Source organism: Psammomys obesus, unplaced genomic scaffold (assembly GCF_907164565.1).
Source record: "Psammomys obesus unplaced genomic scaffold, mPsaObe1.curated_primary_1811, whole genome shotgun sequence".
Taxonomy (NCBI): domain Eukaryota; kingdom Metazoa; phylum Chordata; class Mammalia; order Rodentia; family Muridae; genus Psammomys; species Psammomys obesus.
Genome location: NW_026586589.1, coordinates 5,362,572 through 5,378,426, shown reverse-complemented (window position 1 = coordinate 5,378,426; position 15,855 = coordinate 5,362,572). Strand labels below are relative to the sequence as shown.

The 15,855-nt window shown below is 50.9% G+C and overlaps 1 protein-coding gene across 1 annotated transcript in view; it reads left to right on the top strand.

Annotated features, from left to right (window-relative positions):
- Positions 1 to 2,843: 2,843 nt before the first annotated feature.
- Positions 2,844 to 15,855, top strand: part of Ppp1r16b (protein phosphatase 1 regulatory subunit 16B) — a 91,769-nt gene continuing 78,757 nt past the window's right edge. The window contains exon 1 of the mRNA XM_055602285.1: positions 2,844 to 2,934. The gene's annotated coding sequence lies outside the window, so the exon portion shown is untranslated. The remainder of the gene's footprint in view (positions 2,935 to 15,855) is intronic.

The window sequence follows — 15,855 nt, the reverse complement described above, 5'->3', positions numbered from 1 at the left end:
TATAGCAGTCATCTGATGGGCTTTTGCTATTTTCCGGCTTGTTGGCTGTCATGGATAAAAACAATGTGAATATTTGCCAACATTAGTGAAGACATTCATTTTCATTTCTCTGCAGTTCACCCATGAGGGGACTTTCTCCATCATCCGTTGACATGTCTAACCTTTTCTTTCTTTCTTTTGAGACAGGCTTTTAGGTAGTCCAGGCTGGCTTCATATGTCATTATTTGGTAGGAGGTGACCTTGAACTCCTGATCCTCCTGCCTCCATCTCTCAGATGTTGAGATTATAAGCCTGTGGTTCCACATGGTGCCTCCTTGCCCAGTTTTTAACTGAGTTCTCTTTTTGTTATTGACTCTAAGAGTTCCTTATATATTCTGGATACAAATCCCTTATCAGACATATTTTTTTTCAAATATTTTCTCCTATTCTATAGATCATTATTGCTTCACTTAAGGTTGTCATAACAAAATGTCCCAGACTGATGCCTTAAAAGGCAGAGATTTGTTTTGCTTAGGCTGAAGTTTGAGATGAAAGTTGGTGGTTTGGGAGCCAGGAATTTGAAAAGCAGGGAGGAGGGTTTAAGAGTTCAAGACCAGCCTTGGCAAAGACAGTATGTTTCAGGCCAGCCTGAGCTATAGAGTCAAACTGTGTCTCAGAAAACTCCAGAAGCAAGTAAGTTAGCTTTAGCGTTTCAGCTTTATATTTGATTCTGACCCATTTTGGGTTATTTCTGGTTGTGGTATGAAGTAGGGGGTCAGGCTTCATTCTTTGGCGTGTGGCTCTCCAGTTTCCCCAGTGACATTTATTAAAGACTGTCCCTCCTCTGTTGAGCTGCCTGGGCACTCTTGGTGAAAAGGGGCTGGCTGCATGCAAGGACTTAGATGTGGATTCTCAGTTTTGTTCTATTCATCTTTATGTTTGTCCTTACAGCCCAGCTTTACCACATTGTCTTGATGGCTGTAGTTTCCTAGTAAAACTGGACCGAGGAAGCAGGCATCCTCTGAGCAGTTTACTTTCCCTTTTGCTGTCTAGCACTGTGAAAGGTGTGAAGGAACTGAATGTGGAGATCTGTTACCCCCTAACCCTGGTAAAGACTTCATTTCCGGGACACTGGCTCTAAGTTCAACACATGCTCCAGAGAGGTGGTTTCCGCCCACTCAGCCCACAGCTCTTCATTATAACTCAATGGAAACATTCTGCAGAGAACAATGGGCCCCATGGGTTATTTTCAACATCACTCTAAGTCCTTCCCACCTGCTCTGCTGTCACTAATTGCTCCAGAAACAGTGTCATTTACAACTGGATTATTAATGAAGTGAGGAGGCATCTCAGGCAAATGAAAGGGGACTTCAGACTTGGGGAAAGCGTCCAACAACCCATCCTGTGATGGTGTTTGTTGTCGTGTTTGAGGCAAGGTCCCATGGATCACAGGCTGGCCTCAAATTCATGTGCATGCCTGAACTCTGGAATTAGACGTGTTTGCTATCACACCTGGCAAATGGGGTACTGGGGACTGAACCTAGAGCATTGTACCTGCTAGCCACCGAACTAAATCCCAAACCCAATCCACAGGTTTTTACTCCTCCAAGAAAAGTAACTGAGTTTATGCAGCAAATTGGAAATCAGGGGCTGGGTGTAGCCGCGCTCGCCTTTGATCCCAGCACTCGGGAAGCAGAGGCAGCTGCATCTCTGTGAGTTTAAGGCAAGCCTCATCTACATAGTGAGTTCCAGGCCAGGTAGGGCTGCACAGTTGAGACCCTGTCTTAAAAGGAAATCAGTACACTTCGGTGACGGTAGCTGGGTTTATGAGTTCTCTCCTGAGTGCTTCCGACAGGATTACCAAGGATCCCTGGGATTCAAAACTGTGACTCTTGTCGGCTTCCCCAGCTGGCTAGCCCTGGGGTGCCCCTGGCTCTAATCTGGAGGCTGGGAAAGTGCAGGAAACAAAGCCCTTTGTGGAGAAGAGAACCCCATTGTTCAAAAGTCAGTGTTCAGGGAATGTGGATTCCAGAGAATGTTTGGGATGGGGTTTTTCTCTTTGTCAACTTTCTCCCCTCTCCCGGGAGGGGTATTTAAAGGAGTAACTTTCAAAACGAATTTTAACGGAGTTAAACCGATTGTCCTCAAGGGAAAGCACACGCTGCAGCCGCCTGGGTTACATGACAGAAGCCCAGGGTGTTTGTGTCTTGTTCTTAGCATGAAACCTGAGGAAGCAGCTGGGTCTAGACTCTGCACCTCCACCGGTGGCAGACATCAGCCTAGGCATGACCACTTCCTTCCTCCTCCGCTTCACCGCCCCTCTTTCCAGAAGGAAGGAGTGAGTGACTTGAGTCCAAACACGTCACAGACCACGTCCTGTTGCTTTTCATCAGCTGGAAGACCTATCCATGTAACCTTGTCCTCTAGACAAGGCCTGGCCAGGTTCATGGTGTTTAGGGGAGCCTTCAGACTCAAGCTGACTTGGACCTTAAGGTGGGAAGTTGATTTGTGGGCACTCGCTCCATCCTGCGCTACTCTGGTTGTTACCCCTTTGTGGGCCTCACTGGGTCTGTCTGTCAAATGGGAATAATAATACCATCCTGGCTTCTCCCTGTCTGTACTGGAGTTTAGGGATGGGGCAGAGTCAAGGAAAACTATTCTGAAAGGCTGGCTGTGTCTCAGCTACTTCCAGTTTCCTGCCAGTCAAAAGAAGGGTCTCCATCCCGAGGGCGCTAAGACCTAGACCTTGTTGCGCGGTGGCAAGCCCCTCGGAGCGGCGCGGGCCTACCCCTTTCCGGATAGCTTAGGCTCCGCCTTAGGGGAGGAGCCAAGAGGCGGCGCGGTGGCTCGCTACCCAGCAGAGCTGGCACTGTCGCCGCACCGCCAGCTGCGGCTCTGGGACCTGCGGATCGAACCGGGGCCGGGAGCCGCCCGGGGCAGAGCTCGAGAGAGCGGGTGAGTTAAGCGGCGCCGCATTCCTCTCTGCGCCCTGCGGATCCGGCGGGCAAGTGGCCTCAGCCCCTCACAATCTGGCTGGTGGAGAGGAGCGCCTTGGCCAAAGGGGGTTGATTTACATAATGGGAGGGGGGTCGCAAGTGGGATGTGCTGGAAAGGCGGGCACCGAGGGTGCGGGGCCGGAGAACTGGGCCACCGTGGGGACATTCCCCAGGTCTCGCTCTCGGATGGGGAGGCTGGTGGAGGGGATGCACTGGCAGATTATTGGCTGGGGCTGCGATGGCTGGGTCTTGGGGGACGCTGTGAGGTCTGTGGTCTATCTGGGCTACTGTCTGCCGGGGTTACAAGGCTGGGTGGTGGAGCCACAGAACACCAGACGCCCTGGGCGCGCGGTCTGCGAGCCCGGCATGGGGGCGCCGCCCCCTCGCGTGGCGGCGCTTGGTCTGGGCAGGCAGCGGCGGCGCGCTGGGAGCGCTGCTCCAGGGGTGGCCAGGGGTGGGAAAAGTCCCGGGGTAGGCGTCCCTGCGGGCAAACCGGACCCTGTGCGGGATCTCCATCCCTGGAGCGTGCCAGTCAGTCCCGGAAGCCCCCGGCGTAGGGGTTTCCCAAAAGGGATGTGCCCGGTCTCTCCGCCCGCCGCCGTGGGCACGAGCTGCGGGTCCCCGCGCCCGGAGCGCTCCACTCCTCGCGAGTCCCGCGCATCTGCTCCCGTAGGGAGCAGCGCCCCCGAGCGCCCAGGACGTGCAGAAACGGCGCAGCCCTACCCCATAGGTCGACCAAGGGGGTCTCCCACAAGGTCACGGGGAGCGCCCAGATCGCCCCGGGTGGGAGCGAGGAGCCGGAGGCGCTCCTCCCCGCCTCCGTGGCGGATGCGGACTCTCTTCCTCTCCGCTCTCCTCCCAGCCCTGCCTCCTGCTTTACAGAAGATGCTGCTGCTGCAGCTCCCAGTCCCGGGCGGATAATCGGGTCTAGGTGAGCTGTGACTTCGGCCCACCCTGCAAGCCAGCGGGGTGCCGCCGCCACGGGCCAGGCCTGGGAGCCTTTGCTCCCTGGAATCTGGAGAGCGGAGGGACAGAGATGAGGCTGCACAGTGCTTCCCAGAACCGAAAGCCGGTGCTTGCGCGCGCCCATGTGATTTTACTGCTCATAAAGGGCTCCTGTTCTTGCAGTCAGAAGCGCCCACCAGCTCCCGGCGGCGGCCGAGAGCACCAGGTGCGGCCTGTGAATCGCCCTCTGTGGAGGATCCGGAGCCCGACAGTGCCAGGCGCCGTTTCCCTCCAGGCTTTCTGGGGAAGGGGCTGGCGGTCGCTCCGGGGCCTCGGGAGTAGGGTGGGAGGGCTTCTCTGTGTGCCCTACCCTGCCATTTTCTGCGGCCAGTGTGGTTCAGGAGGAGAAACGACTTCCATTGGGGAGGGAGCTCTTCCAGGCTGAGCTCAGCCCGGCTCAACCAACGACTATCTGTCTGCACTGGGTTCCCCATCACCACAGATCTCTAAGAAGTGATGCGAATGGTTGCAATAGGGTAACTGAGAGGCCTCACACGAAGCTCTTGGTGCAGCGGAGCACTATGGATGACCCTGCTGGGCAAACCCTCCTTCAGTTAAGGATTTGAGCGGGGTGTGTCCCCTAGCCAGGTGCGGGAGTGGAGCCTGGTGGGTGGTTCTGCAGGGGCTGGGATGGGGGTTCCACTTTTCCTCCCTCGGTTATGTCACAAAGAACCAGCTTGTAGGGGGCGGTGGGGACTGGTGACTCCTTCCAGCGTGCTGCCTGCTTGCAAGGCCTTTCCCACACACATTCCCACCCCCTTCTCTCCCACCTGTCACCCAAACCCAATCTTCTCTGCCCCAGTCCCCGGGAAGCTGTGGGCAACACGCCAACCAGACCCCTCTGACAACTGGAGTTTACCTAGCTGGGTCCCCCCAGCTCTTCTCAGTCTTTGGAATGGCTTTCTTTAAGAAAACATCTTTGGTTTCAAGCTGACCCTCCTTTGTGGCTTAGGAGCCACAGTCCCCTTGCAGTGGGACGTTTCCTGGCCTAACAGTACCAGGTGAGCTGGGCCAGCGTTTGGTGCCCACACAGACTTTGCACTCCGTATTCACGGAGCCCGGGAGCCAGAACAGCAGAGGTTAAATTCTAACCTTGCTGTTCAGTGTTTCCATGAGCCAGAGTCAGGGCCAGGTGAAGCTGAGGCAGGGACATGCTTTTCTTTAAGGCTGGAACCTTCCTGTGGAGCTCCTCTGAGCTAACCACCTGTCCTGTCTTGTGAGAACCCAGCTCTAAAGCCTCAGAGAACTTGTTCTAGCCAACAGCAACTGAGTGGACACAAGACAGCATATGGAAAGGGCAGCCTGGATTCAAATGCTGGGTTTGGATTCCCTAAGACACCCTGTCTCTGGCTGACCTTCTCCCTTCTCCCATCCTAGTCCCTGTGCTCCCAGGCCCCCGCATGCTTGTTAAGAACTTGTAGACAGTTCGTGCCAGCTGACGTTCCAGACTAAGACAGCCCCTGCCTCAGCCCATCTTAGAGATCAGCCTTGGGGGAGAGGGAGGCATGCACAAGCTCATCGCAGCCGAAAGTATCAAAACCGAGGAAGCAGTCTGAGTCTAGTTGAAATGACAGCTCTAAGCTGAAACATCTTGGGACTTTGTATAAAGCTGTCTCTCCAGCCCCCTCCCCCTTTCTCTTCTGGGTAATAAGAATCCCACCATTGTCATCTTCATGGGGCTCTAGGGACGGTGTTAGACCACAGAACATAGACACGCTCCATAGAGGGCTGGCAGACAGGCAGGAAGTGCCTCTTGCTGCTAGCGCCTCTGTTTCTTCCTTTCCTTGGGCCTCACAGATTCTGCCTCCTCCCCTGCTACAGGGAACTAGTGCCTCTTCTGCCTTGAGTTCCCGGAGTAGAGAAAGCCTCTTAGCCTGTCTCCAGGGAAGAGGAATTAGGCTTCTGCATGACCCCCTTTTCCAGAGTCCTTTGTACATACCTTGTGCTTAGCAAGGGGTTTCCATAACCAAGGCATTCTGGGAGAGAACTGGGATCTCAGGGGAGAGGCAGGCCCGCAGATAGAGGGCATGGTGGGGCCAAAGCTTCCACAATAAGAAGTGGGGACTGAGGGCACAGGAGGCTCCAGGCTTGGGCCATCACACTGTGCCTGTCAGTGGGTGCCCATAGACTCCTTACCTCTCATGCAGGTAAGTTGCCTGCTGGAGGCAGGAAAGAGACACGGTGGGTAAAGACTTAGCTCAGGGCCGTCCCTGTATGAATAACCGTTCACAGATGTTAGTTGCTATTATTATTAGTCTATTATTACCAATAACAGGTGGGCTACACTTACTGTGGTGGCACATTTGATCTATTCACTGGCAGTTTTCCAGGTGGTAGGTAATGGAGGGGTGGGCCCCCGAGCGCTGAGAACTGGGTGTGGTAGAGCGGACCGGCTGGAAAGCACTGGGCAGCTCTAGCGAAATGTGGGTGGGAGTCGCTGCCCGGGCCCAGTCAGCGGTGTGATGCAGGTCCCCGGCAGGAAGGCCAGGGAAGAGTCAGAGGTCATCCTGCCAGCGGCTGTGCATGGTTAAATGCTCGCTGACCCAGAGCAGCACTCCACAGCCCTGTCAGGTGGAGGCGCTTGGCAAAATGCTGTCTGACTGTAGCACCCGAGAAAATTCAGGATTAATTTCTGCATGGGAGGAAGAGCAGGGCAGGGCTTTCATACGGAAGCATTCTCTCTACTCCTCCTTGGTTCGTTCCAGAAAGCATAGAGTTTTCCTTCCTCTCCCTGACACATTCCCCCATGCCAAAGTCTTTAAAGTTGCTCCATGCCGGCTGGGCATGGTGGGATACGTGTGCAATCTCAGCACTCAGGAGGTCAAGGCAGGAGGAAGGCAAGTTCTTGGACAGCCTCGGCTATATCGTGAGACCCTGAAGAAAAGAAATAGTGATGTCATGTGCTTTTCTTCGTGAACATCAAAGCTGGCTGCCCAGTGTTAGTTTCTCTGACTTTATGTGGGCCCCTTAGAGATGGGTCACAGTAGGGTATGCTCTTGGAATCTGCCCTGACTTTTGGGAAATTCCTGAGTGCAGGTGACTGTGGGGGAGGTGTTCCCGGATGTCTCAGGATCCAGAATGGCATTCCGCTGGAGTCCCGCAGATGCGCCTCCGTGCAGGCAGTTTGTGGCTTGATTGATGGGGCAGGTGGCAACCAGGCCCCAAGGTGGCCCCAGGGAGGAATGAGTCTTTTAGGATGACTGCTTAGAATATCACGTGACTATAGAGCCTGCCTCTAGACAAGTGACATCCAAACGAATGTTTAACTGTTCCTTTTTTGTGACGGCAGAGTTTAAGCTCAGCATTCGAATTCGGATTCTGCTTTCCACCAGTTTTTGGATCTTGGGCCCCAGTTTCTTCCTCTGAAAAGTCAGACCATGTATACTGTGTATACAACACACATATAAGGCATTCTGAGTTCTCCTAACTAAGGATTTTGATCCTTTGTAAAGAGATGGGCTTCCAAGCTTTCTTGTGGAGGTCTCACAATGTGCTGAGGTTAGCCGTGAACGCTCAGTCCTCCTATTTCAGCCTTGGTGCTGGGGTAATAGGGGTGTACCCCTATGCCTGGTGTGGCTTCTAAGCTGTACATGGTATTGGTACAATGTTTTCTAAATTTTCTTCCTTGGCTCTGTTTGTACCATACTTAGAGTTATATAATGATCATTATTCTTTCAGGTTGTTTGTTTTTGGTTTTTTAAGACAGGGTTTCTCTGTGTAGCTGTGGCTGTCCTGGACTTGCTTTGTAAAGCAGGCTGGCCTCAAACTCACAGAGATCCTCCTGCCTCCCCGAGTGCTGGGATTACAGGAGTGCATTACCGCACCCGCTTCTTCTTTTTTTTCTTTATTATTTTTTCTTTTTAGGTTTATTTAGTTGATTTTATGTGTATGTGTATGAGTGTTTGCAAACATATAAATCTGCACCGTATGTGTGCGTGGTGCCAGCAGAAGTCAGAAGGGGGCATTGGATGCCCTAGAACTGGAGTTACAGATGGTTGTGTGCCACCATGTGGGCGCTGGGAATCAAACCTGGATCCTCTTCAGAGCAGACAGTGTTCTTAACGGCTAAGCCATCTCTCCAGTCCCTTAGTCTAAGTGTTCTGTTTTATCCACTAGACCTGTAGTTCTCAGTTTTGGGCAGTTTTAGCCAGTGTCTGGAGATGTTTCTGTTTGTCAAAAGCAGCTAGGAGGGAAGTGGAGAAGAGGAGTAACAACATCTAGAGCCTAGAGACCAGGAAAGCTAGGGGATGTTCTCCAGGGCACAGCACCAACACCTCACAACCAAATGGTACCAGCTCCCAAATGTTAATAGCATCAAGGCTGGGATCCGCTACTCTAGACCTTATGTCCTCCGAGGTCAGTGACTGTATCTAATTCATTCAGCTGTGTCCCCAGTTGCCCAGTGAAATGCTCAGAGCTTGGGAGACAATCCATATGCATTAAAGGAATGAATGAGGACTTGGAAGGCCTCGCATGCCCTGGAGTCCCACGGGTTTGGCTTACAGTACATTTTCAATGGGCAGGAGAGATCTAGATGAACCTGCATGACGAACAGCCAGTCGGTAAGGTCATTCAGACCAAAGGCTTTCAGAGGGTGCGCGCTATTTCCCTTTGAGCAGGTGCAAGGGGACTCGAGTTAACTGGCTCACAGCTGTGTTACTGCTGCATTTGCTTATGCCAGACACAAGGCCCATCTTGATCCTGAAGTGGGCTGGGAAAAGGGGCCATAGACCCTAACCCTAACCGTCCTCTGGGCCCTTGGGATCTGCCAGGCTGGGGCGCAGCTGCTGTCAGTTTCCTGTTTTCCCCTTTCTGGTGGAATGAAGGAAGCCCACTGAATGGCTGTTTTTCCACTGACATTTACAGCAATGTGATAGGCCTTGGATTAATGAGGTCAAGCTACAGTGTGAAATCTGCCTGATAACTTGAAACCTGGCCAGCAGGAAGACATGCTCGTTTTCTTTGGGCTGTTTGATGTTTCTGGATGGCTTTGGGCAGGAAGCAGGGGTTACGACTGCTCAAAAGAGGGGCGTGCTTTATGCCCTGGGAGTGTGGAGCCCGGTATTGTCTCTTTTTCTAATTTATTGGGAAGGCTTATTTTAATGTGGACTTTGAAATAACCAGCTTGTTAAAGCAAAGATTCCCCTTGAGTCAGGCACACTGCTGAGGGGGAACCTGGACCAGGGGGAGGATACGCCCCTCATACCCCCCCCCACCTCCTCAAGTAGAATTCAGGAAGGGGGAGGGTTGCCGGGTATGTACCTCAAACTGGTCGGGTTAGGGTTAGAGTATAGAGGCTGATTTGGCAGGGCTCAGGCTCCAGCGGGTTATGTTTCAAACAGGCTCCTGGGGGGGGGGGTTGCCACCCGACGGGTCTGCAAACTTTCCTGAATAGCGAACATCTGGGGAACCCCAAGTCTACAAATGAGGGTTTCTGGTGTGGACCACTCAAGCGCGAAAGACAGTTCAGCCTGTGCCTGTTTGCACAGCCATCTGCTCTGCTGGCTGCTTTCAGAGTCACAGATGTTAAGTGTGCCCAGGACTGTGACCAGATGCGAGTGACAGGATGCTTGGACTCGGGGAAATGCTCAAGTAGCCAGAACAGTTGATACTGAGTTTACAGTGCTTCCAAAAGCACTTGTCTAGGGATGCGCCCGCCATTCCTGGGATCATCTGGTCACCTCGGGTTTTTCAAAAATGTTGAGCCCTGGGTCTGTCCCACTAGCAGTCTGGATGGGCCCCTAGGCATCTATGTATATATATATGCAGCACACACACACACATATATATATATATATATATATATATATATACATATATATGTACATATATGTCGGTGTGTGTAGATTCTGATTCACAGCTGGAGGTGGGGGATGCGGGTAGGAGACTGGTACCCTGTCGCCCAGCAGGGCTTGGATCCTGTTGCAGGGTTGTATATAGCCCAGTGGCGCCTGGCTCCAAGGTGAGCCTAAATCCTGCTCGTGCTTGCTTGCCAAGCTCTGCACCCTGCAGGGTTGCCTCTGTTAGGGGGAAGGACACCTGCTTCTTAACTGATGGTGACCACGTGATGCCTATGAGCATGCCTCTAACTGTTCAGTCCTCCATCAGCTCTAAGCAGTGGCAGTATTACTTACCCTGACTCTAGTGCTCAGGAGAGCGAAGCACAGAGAGGTTCAATGACACCCCCAAGGTCACATTGCCAATAAATGGCAATTAGGACTTGAATCTAGTCCACCTGGCTTCAAAGCCCTTGTCCTTTACCACATGTGCTGACTTTAAAAACTCTCTCTCTCTCTCTCTCTCTCTCTCTCTCTCTCTGTGTGTGTGTGTGTGTGTGAGAGAGAGAGAGAGAGAGAGAGAATGTGGAGGTGTGAGGGCCATCTCAGGCGTTGGTCCTCACCTTCCACCTTGCTGGAGACTGGATCTTTTGTTTTGTGCCAGCCTGTGCTTTAGGCTGCCTGGCTGGGGAGCCTCTGAGGAGTCTCTTGTCTGCATCTTATCCCCAGGTAGGATTGCTGGAATTTTAGAAACTCCGATACCATGTTCCTTTTTCTGAGGGTTCTAGGGATCCAAGCTGTTTCTCACACTTGTGCGACAAATACTGTACCTCTGAGCCACATCCTCAGCTTCCAGTCACTGTTTTATTTTTTTTTTCTTTGTTTGTGAAAAAATGCTTTATTCTCTGTGCAGGACATCCCACTCAGGGTGAGTGTCTTCTAGTCTTTCCTTCAGACAGGGGAGGCTAGCAAGGACCTTGGCTGCTGTTGTGACGTGCCTGACTCCAGCACCTACTGCCATCTTGAGCATGCTGCTTGATTGTCTTGGGGAGCTGAGCCTCGGTTTCCCTGTGTGTAAAGAAGACATAGCAATACTATGTGATACAGATGGTTAAGTACTGAGTCTGCATACATCCAGCAACAGGATGTATGGATATAGACAAGCTGTTCCTGTGATCTTGCCGTTGACACGGGCTTCTGCGTGTCCTGGGTGTCTCCAGAGCAGAACACCATGTGTTTTTGCCCAGGGATTGGGTCACTCATGTTCTTCAGCAGGTTGCTCATGATCATGACTCCCTTCAGCATCTGTAGCCCCTGCCTCTTCTTCTGTTGAGGCCCCAGTGTCTGTGGCAGCCCAGTGAACGCTCAGCTCACTGTCTTCATCAGAGCTGGCTCTGTTTCTTGTCATCCAATTGCAAGGAAGGCCAACATGTGCTAACACACACTGCCTTCAGCGCCCCTGGCCCTTCTTGGTTGCTTTCTAGAATCGCTGACATCCCAACTCTCCTATGGACATGACAGATAGCGAATGTCACATGACGGACTCATCCTCTTGCCTTAGGATGAGATAGGAATGGTTTTCACCAATATTCCATTTTTTCCTTTGACGTATAATATTAAGCTTTTTTCTTATTACTGTGTTTTATGCTTTTTAATTATAAAAAGAACACAAACACATCATAAAAGCCCAATAGTACAGAGATGTGGAAAATGTAAAGTAGAATTTCCCCTCTGTTCTCCCTTGACTCTCATCCCTGCTTCCAGAAGGAATCCCTGGGTGATTAGCATATCTTTCTGTACATTTTTGATGCAGACACAAATTCATATTCATTTACATGTTATCTTTTTTTTTTCTTCTTCTTCACACATCCTCTGAGATTTCGTTTTTCAACTAACTTGTCTGAGCACATGCCAACACATATATGTATATCTGGGTCTTTAAGCTTACACAGAATCTCACTGGTAAAAACCCACCCTCATTTATTCCGTTGTTCCTTATCGAGGATTAAAATTGCTTCTAGGGACTGTAGAGACAGCTCAATGGGTAATAATGCATACTGCTCCTCAGGACCTGGGTTCAATTCCCAGCATCTACACAGTGGCTCGTAGCTTCCAGCTCCAGGGGACTGGACACCCTTGCTCCCTGAGGTGCCCCCACACACGTGGCACACACTCAGCACACACTCACGTAGACAGACAGACATGAATACACGCAATCTTTAAACACTTCTTCTTGTTCTTTCCTGCAGTTAAAGAATAATGTGCCATCTTGGTTTCTGCAGACTTTATCTTTGTGCACTGCTCTGGGTTCACCTGTGGGCACGTGTCATTGTTGCAGTCTGAACCGCGTCAGCTCTCGCTGGCTCACTGTCCCTGGTGTGGATGCCGCCCCTGCCTTCTTCCACACTGATGCTAAGTGCTTTACTTCACGTCACGGGTACCGGCTGAGGAGACTTGATCAGGATGCTTGGGGCCAGAAGTGTTTTGCATTCCCACCCCCTACCCCCAGAGTTCGAAAATTTTTCAGATACACAGTGGCATGTCTTACAGAGGGGACCCAAGTCCAAACATGGGTTCATTTCTAATCTCCTTCTCCTCTTTCTCTTCCTCCTCCTTCTTTCTCTTCTTCTCCACTGGGATTGAATCTAGGACACATGAGCATAGGCAAGCACTCTACCACTGTGATATAACCCACCCCTCCTTAGGCGTGTGTGTGTGTGTGTGTGTGTGTGTGTGTGTGTGTGTGTGTATGTGTGTGTGTGTGTGTGCAGGAGCTTGAGTGCACGAGCATTTGTCTGCACAAGCACGTGGAAGCCAGAGGTCAGCATGCAGTATGTTGTCCCTCAGTCACTCTTCACCTTATTTTTATTGTTTTCAGGAGAAGGTTTCCCTGTGTGGCCCTGGATATCCTGGAACTCACTCTGTAGACCAGGCTGGCCTCAAACTCACAGAGATCGACCTGCCTCTGGCTCCCAAGTGCCGGGATTAGAGGTGTGCACCACCGTGCTCATCTACTTCACCTTACTTTTGTGACAAGGTCTGTCACTCCACTGGAGCTCACTAACTGTGTCAGATCATCGCTCAGAAGCCTCAGGGACCGTCCTGTCTCTGCCTCCTCAGTGGTAGGGCTACAGGCCCATAGCACCATGCCAGCTTTTACAGGGGAGCTGAGGATTTGAACTCAGGACCTCCATGCTTGGGCAGCAAGTATTTCACTGACTAAGCCATCCTCTCAAATCCCAAGAACCCCCTTCTACTTTATTTATTTATTTATTTATTTATTTATTTATTTATTTGTTTGTTTATTTTTTATTTTGAGACAGGATTTTGTTAAGTAGCCTAGATGGCTTTAAACTTGTGATTCTTCTGCCTTGGCCTCCTGAGTAGTTGGGAGGACAGGCCTGTGCCATCGTACCTGGCTTCATGTTTGTTTGTTGCTCTTTTGAATACACACCGTCTACAAAGCCTGAAGGTCATTGTTATAATACCGTTAGCGTGCTGGTTTTGACTGTGGACTGCCACAGGTCAGGGTGAAACAATCCATTTATGGCTTCACAGCAGATCTAAAAGAGCTTTGGGTCTTGGAGCATTTGGGGTTTTGGATATTTGGTTGCTCAGCCTGTAAAATATCATGACCCAGGTTTTGTAGTAATTCACTTTTTTAAAAAAAAAACTATTGGATGATATCTTTAAAAAGCTGTTCAATATCCAGGATCTTCATTCCACTTGGCTTTACGCTTGTCACAGAATACAAAATTAAATGAAGCGTCCACCCTTTGCTTGGTCTTATCTCCTGGGGTTGGCAGACAAGTGGCTGAATAAAATAAGAGGAAGAGAGTTGTGGTTCAGGTTGTATCATGTGGCTGTACATGCCAAGCTAGATGCTACTGATCAGACCCAGCTCCATGGACAGCACCCATGAGCTCCTCAGGAACAGCCTGGACTGTATCCTGGAGCGAGGTGGTTGACAAAAAAAGAACAAACCAAGAAAAGAAGAAAACAACTTGAAGCCAGACATGGTGGTATGTGCCTGTCTAATCCCAGCACTGGAGGAGGATCATGAGTTCAAGGCCAGCCTGGGTTACCTACCAAGACTCTGTCTCAGCCCTCCCTGGGGGCGGCTGGGGAGGGGACAGAGAGAGTGTCTACTGGGGGCTCTTGATGAAACTCAGAAAAATGGTGCAACTACCAGGGAGCAGCAGAAGGGGCAGGAAGTTAGGAAGGGGCAATTCAAACTAGGTTTTTGTTGTTGTTGTTCATCCGAGAAAGGTTTTGCAGACCCTCAGGTAAATGTGAAGCCTGCAGTGATTTCCAGTCCCTCCCCTGTGGGAGCAGAGGGCATATTTCAAAACTCACAGCCTTGGCGGTCACAAAGGTTGGATGCGGGTGGTATGCTTGGCTGTGTTGGCTCAGATACACAGAACGGTTTTCAGTGAGGTAGTGAGCTTCAGAGATCTCCCTGTGGCTTGTAAAGGGGCCTCCTATTACAAAAAGTAGAGGCCTGTCCAGCGGAGAGTCTCACTCACTTGAATCCAGGCAGCCAAGGCTGAGCTAGGCATTTCCTTGTATAAGGCATCTATTGCCTCTCCTAGGACAGATCAAGGCAATGAGCAGCTGAAGATATCAACTAAAAGGGGCCATAGGGTGGACCCATTTGTTAGTTCCTGATACTACCTGGCCCATTATACAGAGCTCACAGTTAAGCCCATATAACAAGGAGAATGAGGCCCTGGATCTGTTAAGTCCTGCAGTCAAGCCCTGAGCACTGAGGCATCTTGAGTGGCGGTTATGAAAGAAGGTGTTGGCTTGGAGAGGTGGCACATGCCTTTAATGTTAGCACTTGGTAGGCAGAGACAGGGAGATCTCTATAAATTTGAGGCCATCCTAGTCTTCCTGGCAAATTTCAGGCCAGCCAGGGCTTCATAACCCTGTATCACAGAAAAAAAAAACTATATATATAGGCTGGGAACATGGTGCAAGAATGAGCGCTTGACTTTGAATTCCCACCAGACATGTACACCTGTGAGCCCAGCGCTGTGGGAGTCAGTGACAGGATTGTTGGCACCTGCTGGTACCAGCCTAGCTTCACATCAGCGAGAGATCCTGTCTCAAGTGAGTGTGGTGGAGAGCGATGAAGCAGGACGCACGATTTCTTCCTCTGGCGTCCATGGTTGAGTGTGCTTGTGTGCTTGCATACATGTGCCTACCCCAACATCACACACACACACACACACACACACACACACACACACAATATAGTACCTTCTCCTAACACCTTTTATGAGCACTAAGTCTGATGGCGTAGAAAAAGCACTGAGCTTGGCGTCTGGAATGCAGCTGGAGATAGTTCCAACAGAATTATCATCATTTCCTTACAGAGCCTGTTTTCCGTGCTGGGCACATTAGCGTCCTCGGGGGCGCTTCATGTTCTACAGAGCTGTCTGGCTTTCTGCCTTCTGTGGAAGCAGCCCTTGCTGCTCCAAGAAACAGCAGGGAGGTTGCCAGGTCCTGACACGGTGGTTCTTGGAGGCACACCACACCCACCCGGGGAACTTTCAAACGTATTATTCCTGGCTGTACCTCGGACCCATTAAAGTAGAAGGTGCCAGAGTGGCACTCTCACGCATCAGTGTTCTTCTTAAACTTGTAATGACGTATCATGGAAAAAAAAAAAGCAATGCAGAAAATAATACAACTTTGTGGGGTGGCTTCTCTCCCTTGCCTGGGTTCCAGGGTTTGGAATTGGGTTACCAGGCTTGTATGACAAGTTCCCTTAAACCCGTTAAGCTGTCTTGTTGGGTTTCTTTTTTAAAATGGAAAAAAAAAAAAAAAGGTTTTCTGGACCAATGCATATCCCACTCAGGGGACAGGAATCCACGCAGATCCACGGCCGGCTTTGGTGGTCCTGTTCTGCGGGTTTTGGTGTATATTCCCCCCATCTCCAGGTATCTCTAAGGCACAATTGCTCTTGATTTGGAAAATGCCAGTGGCAATGAGGAAGGCCTGCATGAGTGCCCGTTGCAGGAGCCCCACAGAGAAGGGAAGGCTCCCGTGTGTGTGTGTGTGTGTGTGTGTGTGTGTGTGTGTGTGTGTGTGTG